Consider the following 20,974-nt stretch of genomic DNA (forward strand, 5'->3'; position numbering starts at 1 on the left):
AAAATAAAATATATAAACTATAAGTTTAAGTAAAATTCCAGTATTGGGCGGATTTTTTTCCGGTGCCCAGGGGCAGCATTAAGTTTAAATCCGGCCCTGACAATAAGTTATGTTAAAAATGGGCAAAAATAACAATTTTGACGCTTCAACAAGACTAATCTAATTGTTAATTTGCATTTCGATCAAAAGTGGACGTACAGGAGAATAGCTGACCATTTGAAATGTTCTGTAAGGAACGTTTTTAATGCTATTGACCATTATAGAAGACACTGAACAATAAAAACGTTCTTAGAATGAGTCGACCGAGAAAAACATCCATCAGAGAAGATATTCTTATCGTATGTGTTGGTAAACATGAACATTAAAAATTAAGGTTTTTCGCCTGATGACACCAGAAACGTCCCGTCAAAACTGGTACGCCGAAGATTCGTGGAATCTAAATTGTTTAGGAAGGTTTCTCAAAAGGTACCGCTTCTTACCAAGCAACATCGAAAGATGCGTTTATTAATGGGGAAAAGATATGTTACTTGGATGGTACGAGAATGAAAAGAAGTGTTATCTCAGATGCTACAAAAATAAACATGATAAAATCAGACGGATAGCGCCTCATAAACCATGCTTTCAATTATAAATACACAAGGAGCATAGTTAAGCACGGTGACTGCAATATCAAAGTGTGGGGATGTTTTTCCGTATGTGGAGTTGCACCTGTTCGAAATATTGAAGGTGCAATGGATCAATTGCAATACCAAAACATATTAGAGGATATAATTATTCCCTACCCTGACGACCTGTAACCTGGATCTTTCACGGTAATGACCCTAAACATGCGGCCAACAGTGTCAAATGTCTTATTTATTTATTATAGAAGTCATATTAGGGAACAGCGTATTTCCGTCTTAGACTTGCCTGCAAAAAGTTTGAGTTTAAACCCTTTTCAAAATCTGTGGTATGTGGTATGTCGTTGTAAAAAGGGATTTTCAAACAAACACAACTCCAGTCAAGAAGAACTCTACGAAGCTTTTGTCGAAGCATGGAACTCAATCCCAAAAAAAAAATGTTCATGTCGAAAAATGTCTGACATGACGTCGTTGCAGGCTACGCAATTAAATATTAATTATAACAAAATTTATTAGCCTTTGAACAGTATTATGTAAATAATATATGACTGATTACTTATTCTTATAAATTATATGAAATTATATGTATGTATTTTTCTATTGTTTCTATTATTTATTATTAGCTGTCCATCACTGTTGATACCTTAAAAGACATTTAGTTGTATTACTAATAAATTGAACATATTTTTTTACCTACTTATATTAATTTTCATTTCCAAATAAAAATTGTTGCTGCAAATAATCTTGTATAATGTTTAAGATAGTGTTTCTAATTGTATGTATAATCATGATGTTCCTTTTCTCGCTAATGTGAAAAAATTATATAAATTATTCAAAATTGAATTTTCTGTTGCAAAATTAGTGCATATTGAACAAATTATTAGAGATAAATTTGATAAAATAAATATGACTCAGAATATTATTAACTGTAACTATAATAATAATATTATTAACTGTAACTAGTAAAAAAAACGTGAGCCGTCGCGGGAGCCTGGCATATGTGAAACATCGAAACTATCATGTAGGTACAGGTAATTTGCATAAAAATCCTTTTATACAAATTACCGGAAGTTCCTGATAGCCTGGGTTTCAACAAGTTGGTGTCAGATATGTTGCCACTAACTTACGGACAAGTTGCCGTCAACTTCTGAATTTACACATGTTGGCGACGATTTGTTGAAACTTTGGAAGAATAACTTTATGAGATAGTACGCACACAGACACAACGTTTATGGCCTTATAGGTTAAGTTGGAGGGAGGATGGGGGTGGTTTGAGCCTCTTGCTTCATTTGCCTCATCATCAAGTTGTTAGCACGGATTTGCTCCTGAGTATCTACACGGGCAGCCCAGGCATATGCAAGGTGCAGGTACTGCTTGTGGACGTCCAATAACAGATTCTATATGTATATACCAATCACTTGAGATTTCGCGACCCAGCATTAAGGGGAATATTGACTAAGAGCAGTGTTACGAAAAATGGGGTTCCTTAAATCCTCCTGTACTGTCATTTTCATCACAATGCGTGTTGGAGGGATCCGACATATCATTGATATTTTTATTTATTTATTTATAATTATTTGGGAAACTTACAGGTAGCTTACAATCATAACTTAGGAAATAATAAAAACTAATGAAGGCTACTTAAAAGTTTTCACATATGTGTAAAACTATTGATATGATTTAATAAACTGTCTTCACTACAATTATTTACACAGGAAGAACTTATTAGATAAGGTTATTTTTTATTTGGTGGTAGATGTATAAAATATATCTAGATCTAGGTCATTTAACAAGTCGTTATAACTTCTGCATGATCTAGTAATGATGCTGTTTGCACGATAATTACACCTCGCCATGGGAGTATTTTTATTTTATTTATTAATATTTGGGAGAAATACAGCTAGCTTACAATTATAACTTATGAAATAATTAAAACTAATGAAGGCTACTTAAAAGTTTCCACATTTATGTAGAACTATTGATATAATTTAATTTTACGCTTTAAAACTATATTAATACAATTATTTAAATTGGAAGAACTTTTGGTTAAGGTAATTTTTAATTTAGTACTAGATATAGAAAATAAATCTACGTCATTTGACAAGTCGTTATAACTTCTGCATGATCTATTTGCACGATAATTACACCTCGCCTTGGGAGTATGCAAAACGTTACGATTACGTATTGGAAAGGCATGAGACACTAATCCTTAGCATGCTAAGTACCTAACTCTGGACAGTCGATCTTACTGTTCGCTATACTGCATAAATACGCCAAATTTGCTGTACGACGCCTTTGCTGAAGCGGTAGCAGATAATTTTTTTTACACCTATGAAATTAGGTATGTGAAAACGATACAGCTCGGTGTTGAAGGAATTTCGCAAACGTTTTTTGTATTCTTTCTATACGCTTAATGTAGACGTTATAATCGGGATTCCATACGTCTTGTGAACCGTATTCGAGGTGGCTCAGTACATATGAAGCACAGAACATAATTTTAAACATGGTTTTAAGAGAACTGAACTCCGATGATATTCTGAATATGAAACCTAACGCCTTCGATGCTTTCTTTGTAATGGAATCCACGTGCTCATAAGATAATAATTTTGAGTCGAAGATAATACGTAAGTCTCTGGTGCTCTCAACCCTGCTTAGGTATGAGTTTTTTAATAGGATATGCAGAAGCATACACTGAACCCTGAACAGTAACCGTCGTTCGACCTCTTGTAAATATACTCAGGAATGAGGAATCCCATATTATGATGGAAGTTTTGATAGAACCGCCTTGTGCTTGTATGTGTATACACGATTCGCTTTATTAAAATTAACTGCAAGTCTCCTTCCTTACTTTCAATGCCCGCCGTCGATTTATCTCTAGGTACCTTTACTAAAATATACTATTTGTTTTATAAAAAGTTCGCATTTTGGAATATATTTTTTTCAATTACAGTAATGTCATACAGAGTGTATCTAATCTCGGTATTAATACGAGGAGAAGGTATTGAAAGTCAAACACCCATATTCTAAGTCGTTACCTCGAAAGTTCCTCGACTCGAACTCAGTCGAGGAGGCCTCAAGGAATGACTTGAAAGGAACTCAAGTTTGGTATTCATAGTTGTCAGTTTGAGGAATTCATGAGGTTCCTCGAATGAGTGTGAGTCGAGGTAAAACTCATGAATTACGTCATCGTTTGGAGGAATGCTAACCTTATTATTGACGATTTTTTATCTGTGGCTTTCAACTTCTTGTGTCAAGTGATTAGTGAAGTGTCAAATGAAAGCGAACACATAAATAAACAAATATTAACGCAGCGTAATTCGAATTCCTTAAATGCACTTGAAAACAAAACCCATGTTTTGCGCAAAAAATACTGTGATATTTGTGAAGTGGGTGGCTTGGAGAAGAAAATATTTTGTTCGCTTCGCAGTATACAAGTGAATTTAATCGTGTGTTGTTCTTATTGAGCAATTATTTAAAATGACTGCAACTGAAAGACAGCTTTTCAATGAAGCCGAAAAGATTTGTCTGTAGGAGTTAGTGATCAAATACAAATGAAATTCGATAGCCACTATGGGGAGCGGAGTGGCTAAAAAAAATCCCTGGCTTAGCCTAACAGAGGAGTACAATGCCATAGAAACGAATTCAAAAGTAAGTACTTACTGTAGTTGAAAATATAGTGTAGCCATAGTGATAGTGAGCTGATACAGATTATGCGAAACCCCCAACCGGAGCACCGGACCAGCTGGGCGCCGACCTTCACCTCGGAGATCGACGCGGACGTCACACAAGCACGACTGCGGGCCGCGTGCGACGAGTTCGGAGCAAACCGGTCATTCCACTTCAGCGAGTTGAATTACACACTAATTATTATGCAATAATCGCCAAACGAGAGTCAAGTTTACATTTGACGGCCGCTCAGCTTACCGCTTCAGTATCGGAAAGTTTTTTTAGCTTAGTGACGTAAAACGTAATACCTACTTAGCTATAATTACATCAACACGTTCTGTGTTATTATTAAACGCGAATTAAAGTTTTTAAAATCCAAATTTAAAACTTTTTGTTTTTATCTTACCTTTGTGAATTCAGAATTAGGTAGGTACATGTCAGGGAGAAGTAATTACTTGGTAACTTTACATTGCGTTTATTAATAAGACAGTACGAGATTTGGGTTCGGCCGTAGGGTAAATTTTACCATTTCCGCCAACAGGGTAATACCGTCTAACACGCTTGTGGTCAAATCAAATCAAAAAAGCATTTACAAGAGCAGCAAAGCAATCAGTTAGGTAAAGATTGAGCTGTAATGAATGAAGTAGCGGGAAACTGCTAAAGTGATATTTATTTATAACCTAGGCGCTAAGAAATCATTTATAGTAAAATTTAAAGAAACAAATATTTTAACTGATGCCTGTCACTATAATATTGAATATTATGTAATGTTTGTACATACTTAGTACAATGTCCATAGGCAAATTAGCGAATTATCTAAATACTGTTAATCATAATATTAACACCAAAAACAAACAAACTTGTTGGGTAGTAGTTTGATACTAAACGCTTTGTTGGACGATTGAAGCATATGTTTTACATGATCCCAGAAATAATACAAAACAAATATGTTAAGTGAAATTATATATATTTACTAGCTGACCCGACAGACGTTGTTCTGTAGATAATAAATAAATACTATTTTATAGGAATTTGTCAATAATATTTCAAAACATTAAGATTTATTTCGTAAAAAATGCTCCCTGTTGTTAGAATGAAATTGTTTCACAGCGGAACTGTCAAACCGTGCGTCACTAAATTTTCTCATAGAAAATATGTCCATAAAAAACAAATATTGAAAATAAAAATATTTATGGGTCCCAAATCGAAATAAAAACTACCCTATCTCTCAAGTTAGACCAAACTGCACTCCATGAAGTAATCAACATCAAAATCCGTTCATTAGTTTAGGAGTCCATTGAGGACAAACATTGTGACACGAGATTTATATATATTAAGATTATAGAAAATATGTCTATACAAAACAAATATTGAAAATAAAAATAATTATGGGTCCCAAATCGAAATAAAACTAATCCAATCTCTCAAGTTGGACCAAACTACACTCCATGAAGTAATCCCCATTAAAATCCGTTCATTAGTTTAGGAGTATATATATATATATCAAACAAAACAAATCTTATAACTATATTTACAATACTACGACTACATAAAATTAAAACTAACATTACGTGGAAGCTTACCAAGAATACTGGCAGCATTACGGCGTTGGACAGCTAGGCTGATCCGTTGACCGAAATAGCTGCCAGCGCTTGCGTTTCCAGTAGCCTTATTGAGGCGCGAAGATAGTATTTTGAACATTCTCCGCGCCTCTGGGCCCCACGGGCCAAGTGTTTCGACACCAAACGGCAAATGTTGACGTTCAATATGTCATTCATAGAAATAGAAATGTAAATATATTTATTTTACATGACAATAACATATTGCAACAACACTCGGTAAACGCCATGAAGCTATATCAGTGCGTAAAGGGGCTTTGACATGGGGAGAAGAACTGATAAAAACTCCCATATTTAAATAATCCTACTATAGTAATAGAAATAATTGAATTCTAATTTATGCAAATAATGTTGGTTTAAATTTCAAAGTTAGGTACGTACTGTTCACTTTGGAATAAAATAATATAACTTCCATGGTGAGAGTTTCAGAGTGAAAGTCTAATATTTTTTCATATAGCTTGGTCATTCTAGATTGAGAGACATGCTCTGTTAGCACGACCATAATATTGACTCATTTCAATCAAATCGGTAGATAAAATAAAAAGGCTTGAGCTAATGGTGTCCCATGATTTACCTGATCACAGAAACAACCAGGTGGTAAAGCTTGCCTTGTATCATGTCGAACCCTGGGATTTTGGAGCGAATTACTAGCAGCACTAGGTTATTTACCAAATTGATGATAACCTTAGGTACTTACTATTGTGCAACTGTCCTAATAATAATAATATAATAATAATAAATCATTTATTTCAGAGCAAGTCCATATCACAAAATAAAATTACAAATAAGATATACTTAAATATAAGTGAAGTTTAAAACATGAGATATAAAATATAAAACAAAAGTGTACAATTAAAAATAATAAAATTACACACGGTCATATTTGGTTCTCGCTGTGTTACACGGACAACCAATGCCTGAAGAAATGACTATCCGGGCAATCACCGATGGTTCGAAGGATACGATTCTGAGCGCCGCGCACACGACTCCAGAACGACTCGATGCGGAGACGCATTATCGCAAAAAAATCGGCAACTCCTGCCTCGGCGAACATGCCCGATGCGCTACAGTAGGGAGGTTTTTTCATTAATATTCGAAAAGCGTTACTGTATTCTGAGTGAGCTATATGATTTTCTGTTATATGATGACCAAAGTTGACAGGTGTAAAAATTTTGACAAAAAGTTGTAAACAAAGTAAGTTTAACCTGATCATTACATTTGGCGAACCTCCGTGCGAGCATGTTGCACCGTACTGACAGGGCTCGCCTTTCCCGTTCCATGTCCTGGTCGTCCTTCAAATCATCGGTAAGTATGTGCCCCAAGTATTTAAAGGACCCTACAACTCGCACTGGCGTGCCATCTAAACAAACTTCCGGTATCCTCTCCGGCCTCTTTTCCATTTAAATATCACCATTTCTGTCTTCTTGGCGTTGTATTTAAGACCATGTGATTCAGCATATTTAACACATACACCAAGAAGTTTTCGGAGACCTCTGATCGATGGACTGAGGAGGACCATATCGTGAGCGTAATTCAGGTTATTTACACACAAATCCCCGATATGACATCCGACTCCGGTCCTCCTCAGTTCAGAGATCAGGTCATTTATATACAAATTGAAAAGGTCCTAATGGGTTGTATGATGATTGTATAACTATTGGCTCTCCCAAATTAATAAATTCTCTATAGTTTCTTTAGATTCGGTCAAATAATTAAATATACGTCTATTGTATGCAAGAACTGCTCTGCTAATACCGTTTCAACTCAACAAGACCTCCACTAACTTGTTACTCGCCTGACCTGACCCCAACCGACTCCCATTTTATGAAAATTATTCCCAAGAAGTTTTATTTTTTTAATTTGAATGTGCTTAAGTCACAGGTTGACGAGTCTAAGTTTCCAGAGCTAATCGCTAGCTAACGTTTATGACCTTCCCGTGAGATAGCGGAAATGTACAGATAAAGAGGTTTCCGAGCTATTTACATTTTTACCTCGATTAAATAAACATGTTTTACCAGCTTACAAAAATGTCATCATATTTAGAAACTGTTATAACCATAATGTGAACACCAGGAACATATACTGCCTAAGTACTACTCAGCTAAGTCGATTTACTACCTAAGTCTTTTGAGGGGCGATGTTATATGCTTATACAAAAAGATACTAGAAAATGTTTAAAACAAATGTATTACGTGGAATATCGTAAAGAATTGTTAAAAACATTACCTTACATTAGTTACCTAACATAAATGACTTTCTTAGTGAATGGGAATGGAACGACCGCCCGTTTATGATATTTCATTGTGATCATATTTTTTATGAAAAAAGAAGAAGCCCGTTGAGTCTCTCGCACCCGTTCTTCTCAGGTCTAAGGCATATCTTTTCGAATGGGTGGTAGTGTTTGTCTCTCCATAAGTGATATCATATCCTATTTTGAATAAAAATGTTTGAATTTGACAAAAATATCAGGAAGAAGACGTCCACTGCTGGACTAAGGCCTGCCAAAAAGATCTCCACGACGATCGGTCCTGCACTGCCCTCCTTCAACCTACTCCAAATTTTTAATTACAAAGCGGAAATTCCATACGATTTACTTAATAAAAAATGTAAATTTATTTCAAAAAATCCGCAAGTTATTGAGTACATAAACTGCTTCAATCCACACACACTAAATAAATAAAAGTTAATGCGACCATTGTATCAACACCTGTGGTGTCAACATTAACAATAGCCATGTATGTAACCATACCTAATTAGTGTGTCTGGTTACCGGTTAGCGAAATTTGAAGGCCTCTGATTTTGTTGTTATTCACTCAAAAAATAAAAATTTGAACGAAGACTCCCCATATTTGTACGTAAGTCACGTCAAAGTAAAAATATTTTCTCCAGAGCATTTTGAAGCGGTCCTCGAAATCTACGTGCAGCCAAAGCCTACAACTAGGGTTGCCAACTATACTGTTTTCAACAGTATTATACTGTTTTTCACTAAATTATACTTTTTACTGTTGAACAAAAATAAAGTATACAAAGTACTGTTTTCAGCATGCAAACACATCATGTGTTATACTCACTGCTGCACAGCGTGAGCGTCGCCACAAACAAATCACACCGAGTTTCTGAACGAATCTGTCAATGTCAAATATTCAAGAGTGTCAGTGACAGACATGCGAGTGTATGCGTTCTCGTTCTCATTCTCAGGACATATAGGTACTTAACCTTTTTTTACGTGGACCGTGAAGTACCTCATTTATTTTAATTTTAGTTATAATTATGGTGAGGCGTATGAAGTTTTTAAACAAGATTAAATTAGTAAGTAGTGCGAGAAGTTCAAAAAAATATGTATTTAAAACAATAAATAAATAAAATACTGTTCATTTTTCTAAAATACTGTTTATTATTCTTCACAGACCTGAATATACTTTATTTCTTGTAAAAAAAGTTGGCAATCCTACCTACAACCCACCCTAAAATTTACCCAGACGGTTCAGGGAGCTATCCTCCCTTGCGTACACCGATAAATCAAATCATTATCACTTTATTTACTAAGTTCAATGAAATGACACTCATGAATATCAAATGGTAGGTATATTTTAGAATTTTACCATTTACCATCTCTTCGAAACAGGTTGAGCACTAATGAAAACGTAGTGTCAAGAAACACATTGCCCTTATTTTAAATCAACAAGTCTTACAGTTTTATCCTTTTTTCAAAACAAATTATTTTTATTACTAGTGTAAATTGATGCAACACAAGTACTCAGGCGTAATGACTTACGCGAGTCACAAAATAATTACTTATTACTAATAGGTAGTTGGCAACTTGAAAATGCTTTTGGATCCGTTGCTAAGGGGTTTTGAACCCTGAGCTCTGCACTGAGGAAAAGCTACAGTGTCAGAGTATTTACTTTTTTATATTTCTTATGAAGTTTAATATTTTAAATTAAATCATATGTTAACCTACTTATTCCTTTTCTGAAAATATGAAAATAACGTGATGCTTAGGTATAATTACTATCTAGAGTATATAATCCATGCCAGCCTATCGTGCTTATGAAATAATAAATAATATGACTATTGAAAGTCAGCATTTTTTATTAAAATTCCATTGGTTGAAGAGATCTGAAGGGTTTGTTATTTATATGTGACATCCCTCACTTCTATACAAATTTAATTTGTACTAAAATTCATGGACGATGCGGGACTCGAACCCGCGCCTCCGAGCAGTCCAACTTATATCTCAAGAGTCTCATAGTCAACGAGTGCAAGTCTTCTTTCAGAAAGTCTGACAGCATCTGGTAGTGGTCTACAGCCTCATCGGCTCGGCAGAGTTCCAACAGACCTGGTCCGTTAAACATTAGATCCAGCCCCTCGTCTTCTCTCTGTTGTTTAAAATTATTAATTAAATATTTATACTAAAAGAAACTGAAAGTTCCAAATCGATTCAAATCTTTCTTTCATAAATTAAATACTTCTTTACACTAAAAGGCTTTATTTAATAAAGGAGACGGGGATTTCTGGGCCAATTTGTAATAAGTTGAGGTATTGTTTAAAAGAATCGTCATATTTTTCAGTTCAAAATATTTTTTATTTATTTATATAAAAATTAGCCTAAATTTCTAAAAATTTTCTAAACAATCTAAAAGACGAGATATCTTAAAATCCCAGCCGCTCGTCTTTGCAATTATTGAAAACACTGTTACACTGAACGAGCTCACAAAAGGCCTTAAAATATTCATTACATATATATTACAATATATATTACATAAAAACGTACTAAAATATTCTACTATGGTTAACAATATTTTTTGTAATTATAACGTTTTTTCCTAATATATTTAACATAGTTAAATTAATATTAATTAACATGTTCTTGTTCTAAATATGTAAACAACACAACATATACTGATTCTTATATATATAAATGATCTACCTTACCTTGTAGGAAAAAAAACTATTTTTATACACACACTTCTAATAACATCGTAGCAAAGTAAAAACTGTACATTGAATTTTTTTAACTTGCTGTGTGTTCTACATACCTAAACCACAGTAGACATAATATGTAGGTACTAAACCGTCGCGGCGTCATAGCTGTGAAAAATAATAAAAATAATCTAAATGTAATGTTATTGACTTCCGGGACTAAGCTTTTTGAATACGTCAAAGATATGAACCACCACTTGGGAAAAGTTGAGTAATGAGAAGTGGCGACTCATTACTACCCTTTTTAATCTAATAGTTTACATTAAATATATTTTTTACAATGTATGTAAGGTGATACAAAATTAATAGGTAGGTACGTACTGATTTACTTGTCTAAGATAAAAAAAAGAAAAATAAAACATGATTAATCATAAAAAAAACTTCAAAAGATTTCAGTAGATGCTTCAAAGAAAATAAAGCTCACTGAATAGTTTTCTTTATGAACTATACTGGAATAGAGCTCCCTCAAGTGTCACCGCGTGATGGTCGGCGGTGTCCCTTCCGTTATCGGTAAGAGTCGAGATAGTGGCAAAAAAGTGTCCAGAATATCGGCTTTTTCTTTTGCTGCATGGACCAGGGTGTTATTCCCATGTGCAGTGGAGCTGGCTAGGATTACCAAGTGCATCATTGACGAAGTGCATAGATTTCGCAGCAGCGAATTTACACTTAAATTGTCTGTAGGTGCTGTAGACACGGTTATAATATTTCCTCAATAGAACTTTGAAGTTCGGATAATTTTTGTCCAGCTTTGCAACCAGGGTCAGTACTGTTGTTTGAAATTATTAATTAAATATTTTTATTAAAAGAAATTGATAGATCCAAATCCGTACAATTCTTTCTTTCTTAAATTAAATACCTCTTTTTCTAAAGGAGACGGGGATTTCGGGGCCAATTTGTAATAAGTTGAGATTTGGTTTAAAAAAAACCGTCATATTTTTCTATTTCTCAATATAAAAAATACGAGATAATTGACAATCTAAAAGACGAGATATCTTAAAATTAAGTGCCATGAATAAAATGGGATATCGATTACTATAATCGATTATTGTATATGACTTTAACCAATTGAACACAAAATTAATTCAATAAAAGTGCCTAAATCAATACATTACAATTAAAATAATGTCTGTAGTTTAAAAATAAATATCAACAATTCAATAGAAATCTTAAATTCGATTGTGAGTCTCGTTCTAGTCATAAATAGAAAAGAATATCGATTACTATAATCGATTAATGTGAATGAGTATTGAGTATAGAGATGTCGCATTCAGTCGAGAATTATCAGTTAAAAAACTTATTTTGTTTATATTTTAGTCGACAGCTCTCGAAAAATAAGTGAATCAATACTTAAATATAATTGTTACTGTATTGTAAAATAGAAAATAACAATCTGGCTTCAAAAATCGACTGTTTAGTAGTAACTAACTAAAACTAAACTAGGCTGGTGCCAAAATATTGCATAACCTCACTTTTACAAAACTTCCTATAACTCTGCTTTCAGATTGCTAGAATTTCTCAAATTTTCAGTGATGCTTTGTTAATTAATGAGCTATTCAATCATATCAATTTCATCTTTTTACATCAATGCCCAACAATGTATGAAAGGGTATCGTTCTCCTTTTTGTTTAAACTAAGGAGCCCTGCTTTACGGAAAGTAAATCTTAGATCTTTAGATATATAGGTACCTGAAAAAAGTGTGCAAAAATAACTTTTGAAGTGCCTGATACGCTGTTGGAATTATTATACTTATTGCTGTTTTCTAAAGATTGGATCAAAATTATCTGTCACTGTTAGGTAGTAGCAGATTTTGCAGTTTCTCATTTAAATAGTTTTCCATGATGTTGATAATGTTTAATGAGTGAGGTGGGGTTAGCGGGGTCAGCTGTGTCGGCTGCAGCAGCCAGCAGCCAGCTCGCACGCAGCGGGCACGCGGCGGCCTCGTGCTGCTGCCTATTGATTTATTAATATTAGGTGCTGGTAGGTGAACACAGTGAGCACAACCAAGGAACAACAGTTGAGCAGTGCGCTGCACAGCGAGTCAGTGACCCATGGTGATGGCTGCATGCGACATGTACACTATACATTGATGAGTATTGAGTGGTTAATGCAGTGAGTAGAAACTGGCAAGGCGGCGCTCGCCATTGGTCGCATGCACGTGGCCTGATCTCGCACCATGGCAACGCAAAGCGGCCGCCGCGCCCCGCCGCGCGTACCCCACCCCGCACCTGTCATTGAACATTCGCATTTCGCACAAGTTTGAACTGAACAGGCACCGCTCGGTTAGGCTGTGGCTGACTGCAGAGTGATCAGTCGGTGAATTACAATCATTATTCATTAGTGTGTGAATCACGTTCGCAGAGCACAGTTGTAGTCGAACCGCATTTCAGCTGAGATCGCGACGGAGATATTTATTGTCAACAGTTAAACGCGTAACAAATAATATCCGGAGCCGGTCGATACCGCACGCTGTTCGCGCGACGCCACAATCTTAAGACTTTATTTAACACGGTGAGCACTGGGACTTATTCATTAAGATATATTTCGATAACTCAAATAATATTCTGCTTCCGCGGTGCGAAGATTGATACAGTTAACTCGTGGCCGACCTCGAAATTTTTTAATCGTGATTCGTCCGGCCGGCGCGTGCATTCAACTAAACTTTACACTGCCATTTATCTTTGAAGAAAATAATCCATTTAGTGGCTTCATAATATAAACCAATGTAAGTAAATTATTTGATTTGTAAGCTTTGTGTTTCTGTATTATAGTAGCGGCCAATTAATTTCATTGTTTATTTATTACACAAAGTCAACGCAAAAAAATTACAAACCTACCTATTGATAATTTTTTCCCGTATCGTCACAGAATGTTTTCTTGTTTGTTAGCATTATTAATTGAGCCTAATTATCAATACATGTTGTAACACACCGCATATGATGTATCTTGTAATCAGTAATTAAATATATATACTTAGTATTAATAAATAAAAATAATTAAAAAATATAGTACCTAATTAGTCACATACTTCGTGGATACTTCATTAATACTTGGAATATTTACCTACCTAGACTTCTCTGATCATAAGTTATATCAAAAGTTATGGTCAAATGAGAATTGGCATGAATAGTCCGGTCAATTTAGACATTCGAAGTTACATAAAGTCCCAACAAGCTGAAAATCATTGAAATTGTACAAAACATAATTATAGACAACGTTTAAAAGTTCCCCATCATTCCCGTGTATGGATTTTTTTTTATTCAAGGTCAAAGGTCAAAACAATGAGTTTTTCGCGATTTTCAGCAAAACAGTAAGTTTTATCATAAAAGTACCTCGGACTAAAATTGTAGATCATAAAATTATCTATAAAAAATGTATAAATACTTTTTTTCTTACAAGCCACCGTTTCTGAGATATAACGATGCAAAAAGTTATAAAAAGTTGTTATCGTCATAATATGCACACGTTTCCACGCCACCTATGAGGTAGTGTACTTAGCGCGTTTTTTATACTGGTACTTTTATGATAAAACTTACCGTGTTACTGAAAATCGCGGAAAAACTCATTTTTATGACCTTTGACCTCGAATAAAAAAAAATCCATACATGGGAATGACGGAGAACTTTTAAACATTGTTTATAATTATGTTTTGAACAATTTCATTGATTTTCAGCTTGTTGGGAATTTATGTAACTTCACTTTCATTTTTTGGTCTAAATTGACAGGACTAGAAACTCTTTGCCACTATTTTATAGGTATTAGGTACTAAATACTTATATTATTTATGGTGATGCAATGATAGTCAAAGAGTCAAATAAACTTTATTCAATTAGCTTTTAACTAAGCGCTTTTGAATCGTCACTATGAATATTTCTGAATCTACCAAATGGCCCGTTAAAGATTTTTTTTTAATGAAAATAAGGGACCAGAAGAGCAGGACGTACAGCTGATTGTAATGGATACACCCTGCCCATTACAATGCAGTGCTGCTCAGGATTCTTGAAAAACCCCAAACATTCTGACAACTGCGCTCGTCACCTTGAGACATAAGATGTTAGGTCTCATTTGCCCAGTAATTTCACTAGCTACGGCGCCCTTCAGACTGGTAAGTTCTTCTTGAGAAGAACTTACAAGAAACTCAACGACCACTTTCAATCAATAGAGTATTTTACAAGACCTGTAATTTACGAAACAAATTATGTAATATAGGTAAGTACTCAAATTTTTCAACTTACAAGTGGAAAATTTATACTGCAAGTACTTACCTAAGTCATTAAAAACCACAAGAGTTATTGAGTAGTGACAGTGGACGCATAAATTCACACACACAGCAATTAAAAAAGGTAGGTATGTATGTACCTATTATGCGAACATTTTAAACAATTGAAGCATTTAATGAAAAGATGTTTAAAATTAACTGCTACAAAATATGGGTTCTCGTTGACAGGACCATCCATCTAGCAGCGCCCGTTCACGAGCATGACGCATTGACTAGCCATCGCTTCCCTCGACCACATTAACCTAACCCTTCTTTGTTTTTATCTAATTTCTGATCCCACTTCGCTAATTGAAAATCGAACTGAGACCAATATTTTAAAGAGATGAAATAATAACAACAAATTCTACTTTTAATTTAACGTCATAATTGGTTAGGGAACTTTTTTTCGCATTTAATATGAAAACTGTAGATATTTTTTTTATGTTTATTCATATTTAAATACCTACATTATATATTTTATGGCATTTTGTTCGGTTACTTTCTGCCACCTAATAAGTACTTCGTAACATGATGCCGTTGCTGTAGAAATATGGGACTTCTGATCAAAACGCGACACCAGGTGACCCTCGAACGCTCGTTTGTCCTTCTTTTCCATAAAAAAAGTAGCTTTGGCGGTCTTCTTTTTATGTTAATGAAAGCTTACACTTTCTATAAAATTCCGAAGGGATCGAAACAGGAGCTGTGTTATCAAAATCGAAATTCGAAGTTTCAGTTGACGGATCCATTTTCCTATTACGAAAGTGTTTCGGATCCGAAGATCGATACGAAGTTCGCGATTAGACTTAGGTTTTGTCTTTCGCTTACCTTATTCCCAAATTCATTTGAGACATTATTATGATCGTAACTACAACTTCACTTTTTATGGTTATGTATATGATTTCAAAACGAAATTCGTCCGCACTATTATTCGAAGTATTTTGGTAATAGGATTTAATTAGAAGTTCGTCATTCTTTCGTTTCGGGCCGAAATTTCGCCTTCGATTTTGGTAATAGACCTCCAGATGGAAATCTGAAAGTGCAAGGTCAGGTATAGACCTGACTTGCACTTTCAGATGGCGGAAGCATCAACTATTCGCAAGATTTTCTTAATAATCCTCCTTGATAAAGATTTAAGTTCACTTTGTGATTCAGAATCACAGAACTCACTTGAATACAGTTGTGTTCAGTTGGCAGTTGCCCCAACCATGTGCGCATTTGAAGCATGATATTTTTTTATTTGCGTAAGCTTAAAAAGTCATAAAATGTTTACAAAAACAAGTGCTTAAAAGCGTCAATAAGTAAATTACGTAAGGAATAAAATACATAGATAAGTAGTGGATGCTACGGGGGTCGCAGAGACTCGCGATGTGCAAGTAATCGTATGGCAAACTTCTTTATCCTCAATATATTCTTTATCTTATATCCTTAAACGAGCAATTCTTGTGTATATATATAATCTGAATCTCGGAAACGGCTCCAATGATTTTCATAAAATTTAGTATACAGGTGATTTCGGGGGCGATAAATCGATCTAGCTAGGGTTAAATTTAAAAATGTAGTTTTATCCGTGTTTTAATGAACAGCTACAATAACGTAAAAAAAAAAGAGTGTAATAGCTCAGATGGCACATTGGGTGATCCGGAAAGCAGACGACCCGGCCCCGGTTTGAATCCAGATGTTCTATTAGATTTATTTTATGTTTTGTACATTCTTAAAAATCCCAGCAAGGCTCGGTCGTCCGCATATCGATATATATATAAAAATGAATTGCTGTTCGTTAGTCTCGCTAAAACTCGAGAATGGCTGGACCGATTTGGCTAATTTAGGTCTTGAATTATTAGGAAAATGCTGCGAAATTAAATAAAAACAACAAATTTGTTTTTCGTTTGATGTGTCCATACATAATTTCTATTAGAGAGTTTATTGACGCACGGTTTGACAGTTCTGCTGTGAAACAATTTCATTACGACAGCAGGGTGCATATTTTACGAAGTAATTTTTGATGTTATGATATATTATTGACAAATTCATATAAAAACATTATTTTATTTATTATATACAGAACAACGTCTGTCGGGTCAGCTAGTTTATTATATATATATATATATATTATAATAAACGTGGGCCTATGAGTCAAATTCATCAGGAACGTCAATGAAATGTCTTGAAGTTTTTTCTAATCTCCTTCACTTGTGCAATCTCAAATAACAGACCAGAACAATATAAGATGTGCGTTCTCAGATAATATACAGTATATCTAATCTAATCTCATCGTCCGTATACAGCCTGGAGCTATAATCGACATTAAATGAATCTACAGGTGCTACACGTAATCTTTTAAAAAATCACCTAAATTAATAAACTTTTTAAATATAATTTCGAAAATATGGTTAAACTGAGCGTTTTTGAGTCATTAAATATTTCATTTAAATTACTCTTCTATATTCCATATTATGTTCGGAAAAAGTAGACCTCTTGAGAAGAACATACAAGATATTCAACGGAGACCCTTTTAAATCAAATAGAGTACCTATTTTATAATGGCTTAATATACACAACAAATTCGTTTTTAAGGTGCCGCATGCAATATATGAATCCAATATATGTTTTACGTATGAAATATTAAAATAAAGAATATCACATAAATATCGGACATAATCGACAGAGCTCTGACGTCATCTGCTAATTATATAGCTAATAAATAACACGCGCAATTGTGTTTTTATGATCATCACCATTAGGCCCGGTATCCACCAAAACGGAGAGGAGAGGATAAGCCACGAAGCTGTCAGGTTATTTCCACCAGAGAGAGGAGATGTGAGCTGTGTTTATAGTAACGTTTTCGAGTGTTCTCGACGCGGCACTAAATTCTTTAACAAATGAGACATCTCCTCTTCTCCCCGCTTGATACATTTCCACCGAGGCTAAGCGGGGTGGAGATGTGGATATATAACAAAATCTGATTGAATATCAAAATACATCTCCTCTCCTCTCCGCTTTGGTGGATACCGGGCCTTATATACTCGCTGGAGTATTGCCCCGAACGCGACTCTCATGGTGGGGTACCAAATCAGTGAGCGCGGTCAGTATTATATCTTACTCCGGTAAAATAACATTTAAGTTTAGTACTCAGAGGTGGATCTTCAACCTTTGTAATCATTAGCTACGTGGATACACAGATACATTGTGAAGAAACAACCGGGACACGTGTACGACAATAAGAACAAATTAAATTAAATTATTATAAAAACCAAGAGAACATAATTAAACGTAATTAAAGACTTCGCCTTGAAAATGTAGCATTGTTTACAAGATCAGCACCACCAACATTGTTCCGTGAGTTTGTTTGCACTGGCGTAATCAATATCAGTCTAAAAAAAATACAAATAAAACATTTAATAAGTGATTACTTGTACACGCAGCTAGCTTATATAATACTGACTGAACGAAGGAGATTTTATATAATTCACTAAAAACTTTCCACAAAAAACATACAGACTACAGACATGCGCATGTATTTGATATATGCTAAGCATGTATGCATAAAAAATGAAATAAGAAAATTACATTTAGCAAAAAACGGCATTCAATATAATATTAACATTACTTAATATACCTAATAGGTAGGTTATGTAGGTATATAAATGTCAGCATGAAATACATTCTTCTCTCTGTTACTGAGATCTATGGAGCGTACTTATACTTTGCTCAGACTTTACTTAAGAAAATCACAGCTGAGTGTAAGCTTAGCATAATCTTTGATTTCGTTTTTTAGTCATTAGACTCTGTCTTTGAAGCTGAGCATAATTTAAATATTAATTAATTATTTACTAATGCAAAGGTCAAGTTCATGTTTTATCACACTCAGCAAAGTTTCACGTAAGTAAAGTCTGAGCAAAGTCTAAATACGCTCTATAGATGTAAGGCTTGGTTACCACCAACATCAAAATATTGTAGATTTAATTAAATTTTAACACGCATGTTTGATTTCGGTTACTGTTGAATTTTTGAAGTGAAACTTCTTTAGAATCGTTGTGATTTCAAACCGGATGCAACGGAAAAAACGACAGGTAAGAGACACAAATACAAAAATGTGTATGAAGCCGGCAAAGAATGAGACACATATATGCATACTATTTTATTTTTATGTATGACGCGAGTAGGTATAGGCATAGACACCAGGAGAACATAAATATGGTAGCGGTGTTAGTAATGTCTTTCATAGCGGTTTAAATCATGTGTCATCCTAGCACATGTACCAGGACTTCATATGCAGTTTAGAGGTTCATGCACAATGCAGGTTTCACTTCTGACATGTGTACTTTGTACACACGCATTTATTTTTATTATATAATACTAAAGGATATTGATGAAGGATATCAAGTCCAAACATGATATAAACATTTACATATATACGAGTATTTGACGAGTAGCGCTAACAAATAGGTATTGTAATGCGGAACAATATTATTAACATGTAAAGAAAGAGAATTTATATATAGATAGAATATGCATAACCCCAAACACGGCTAGGTTAAATGGTTCTATTCAGAGGAAACATTAGCTGAGGCCTTTTAGATTTAACCCGTAATTATGCGCATTAAGAAAATCACACAAATGGTCGCATGGGGTCACATCTAACCCCAATGTTACGAATAAATTTGGAGTGGAAGGAACTAAAAAAATAAAATATTTAATATTATCAAAAATCATAAAATGGCTTATTGAAACGAAAATAAAATATAAAAACATAACTTTCACTTAAATTAATTGAAAATATATAACAACTTATATAATCTTCTAAACAATAGCTCTTAAAATAATTATCCTACTGATATCTTTCTTGGCGAGCGTCCGTGCAGAATGAGATGTCGCTATGCCAACTTAATGACTGACAGGCTTGCCCTGCATGTTTCAGTATGACAGTTCTCTCTAAACCTTTAGTTGCAAATGCAACTGGCAATTACTAGTCAATAATAATAATATAAATTGCCTTGACCCCATGCGCCTAATTAAGGGTTAAGAATTCTCAAACAACGTACCATCGCGGTAACGCAGGCGAGACTATCATCAGTGCGATAAACATAATTACTGCAGCTCCGACTAAAAATTATGAGTAAAAATTTCAAAAACCACAGTTATGTCCTCGGCAATTTCCTCCTATAAAAATTAAACAATCGAAACGAAATTATGGAAACTAAATAGGAATGAAATATTCCTTGTTTTAATTTTTTTATAAATAAAAAATTACATTCATGATAGCTACCTATTTATTTCCTATATACTAAGTAGGTTTGACTATGTTGTCGTGTTCCAACGTATACATTACTATCTGCAACTATTGTAGGTTTGACAGCGAAAGAATATCGATTTAAAATTACGATAACATACCTATTTATATTATTGAAAAATTGAGCTATTTTTATAAGATGACGATTTTAGGTAAAGAATGAATGAATGAATAAGCCTTTATTGCAAACAATGTAAGATTCGTACAATATATATAAACTAAGTATTATTCTAATCTAAATAATATTGTAAACAAAGTAATATTCTAATCTAAGTAATAATAATCTAAGTAATAATCTAATATAAGTGATATTCTTAATCTTCTATATCGTTCGCTTGTCTTCCGACATAGGCCTCTTATAAATTTCCATTGTGATCTGTCCAGAGCAGATCGTCTCCACGTTGGTCCAGTCACTTTTTTAAAATCATCTTCCCACCTAATGGGTTGTCTTCCTTGATTCCTTTTCCCTTGTCTTGGATACCAGTCCATACTATTTTTTGGCCATTTATCTATATTGCTTCTCAAGGTGTGTCCTGCCCAT

General features: G+C 34.3%; 1 protein-coding gene across 2 annotated transcripts in view; it reads left to right on the forward strand.

Annotated features, from left to right (window-relative positions):
- Window positions 1–13,131: 13,131 nt before the first annotated feature.
- Window positions 13,132–20,974, forward strand: part of LOC126976522 (fatty acid synthase-like) — a 73,274-nt gene continuing 65,431 nt past the window's right edge. The window contains exon 1 of one of the 2 annotated variants that reach the window (XM_050824894.1): window positions 13,132–13,610. The gene's annotated coding sequence lies outside the window, so the exon portion shown is untranslated. The remainder of the gene's footprint in view (window positions 13,611–20,974) is intronic. The other variant, XM_050824895.1, reaches the window with a different exon arrangement.

Source organism: Leptidea sinapis, chromosome 41 (genome assembly GCF_905404315.1).
Source record: "Leptidea sinapis chromosome 41, ilLepSina1.1, whole genome shotgun sequence".
NCBI classification, from domain to species: domain Eukaryota; kingdom Metazoa; phylum Arthropoda; class Insecta; order Lepidoptera; family Pieridae; genus Leptidea; species Leptidea sinapis.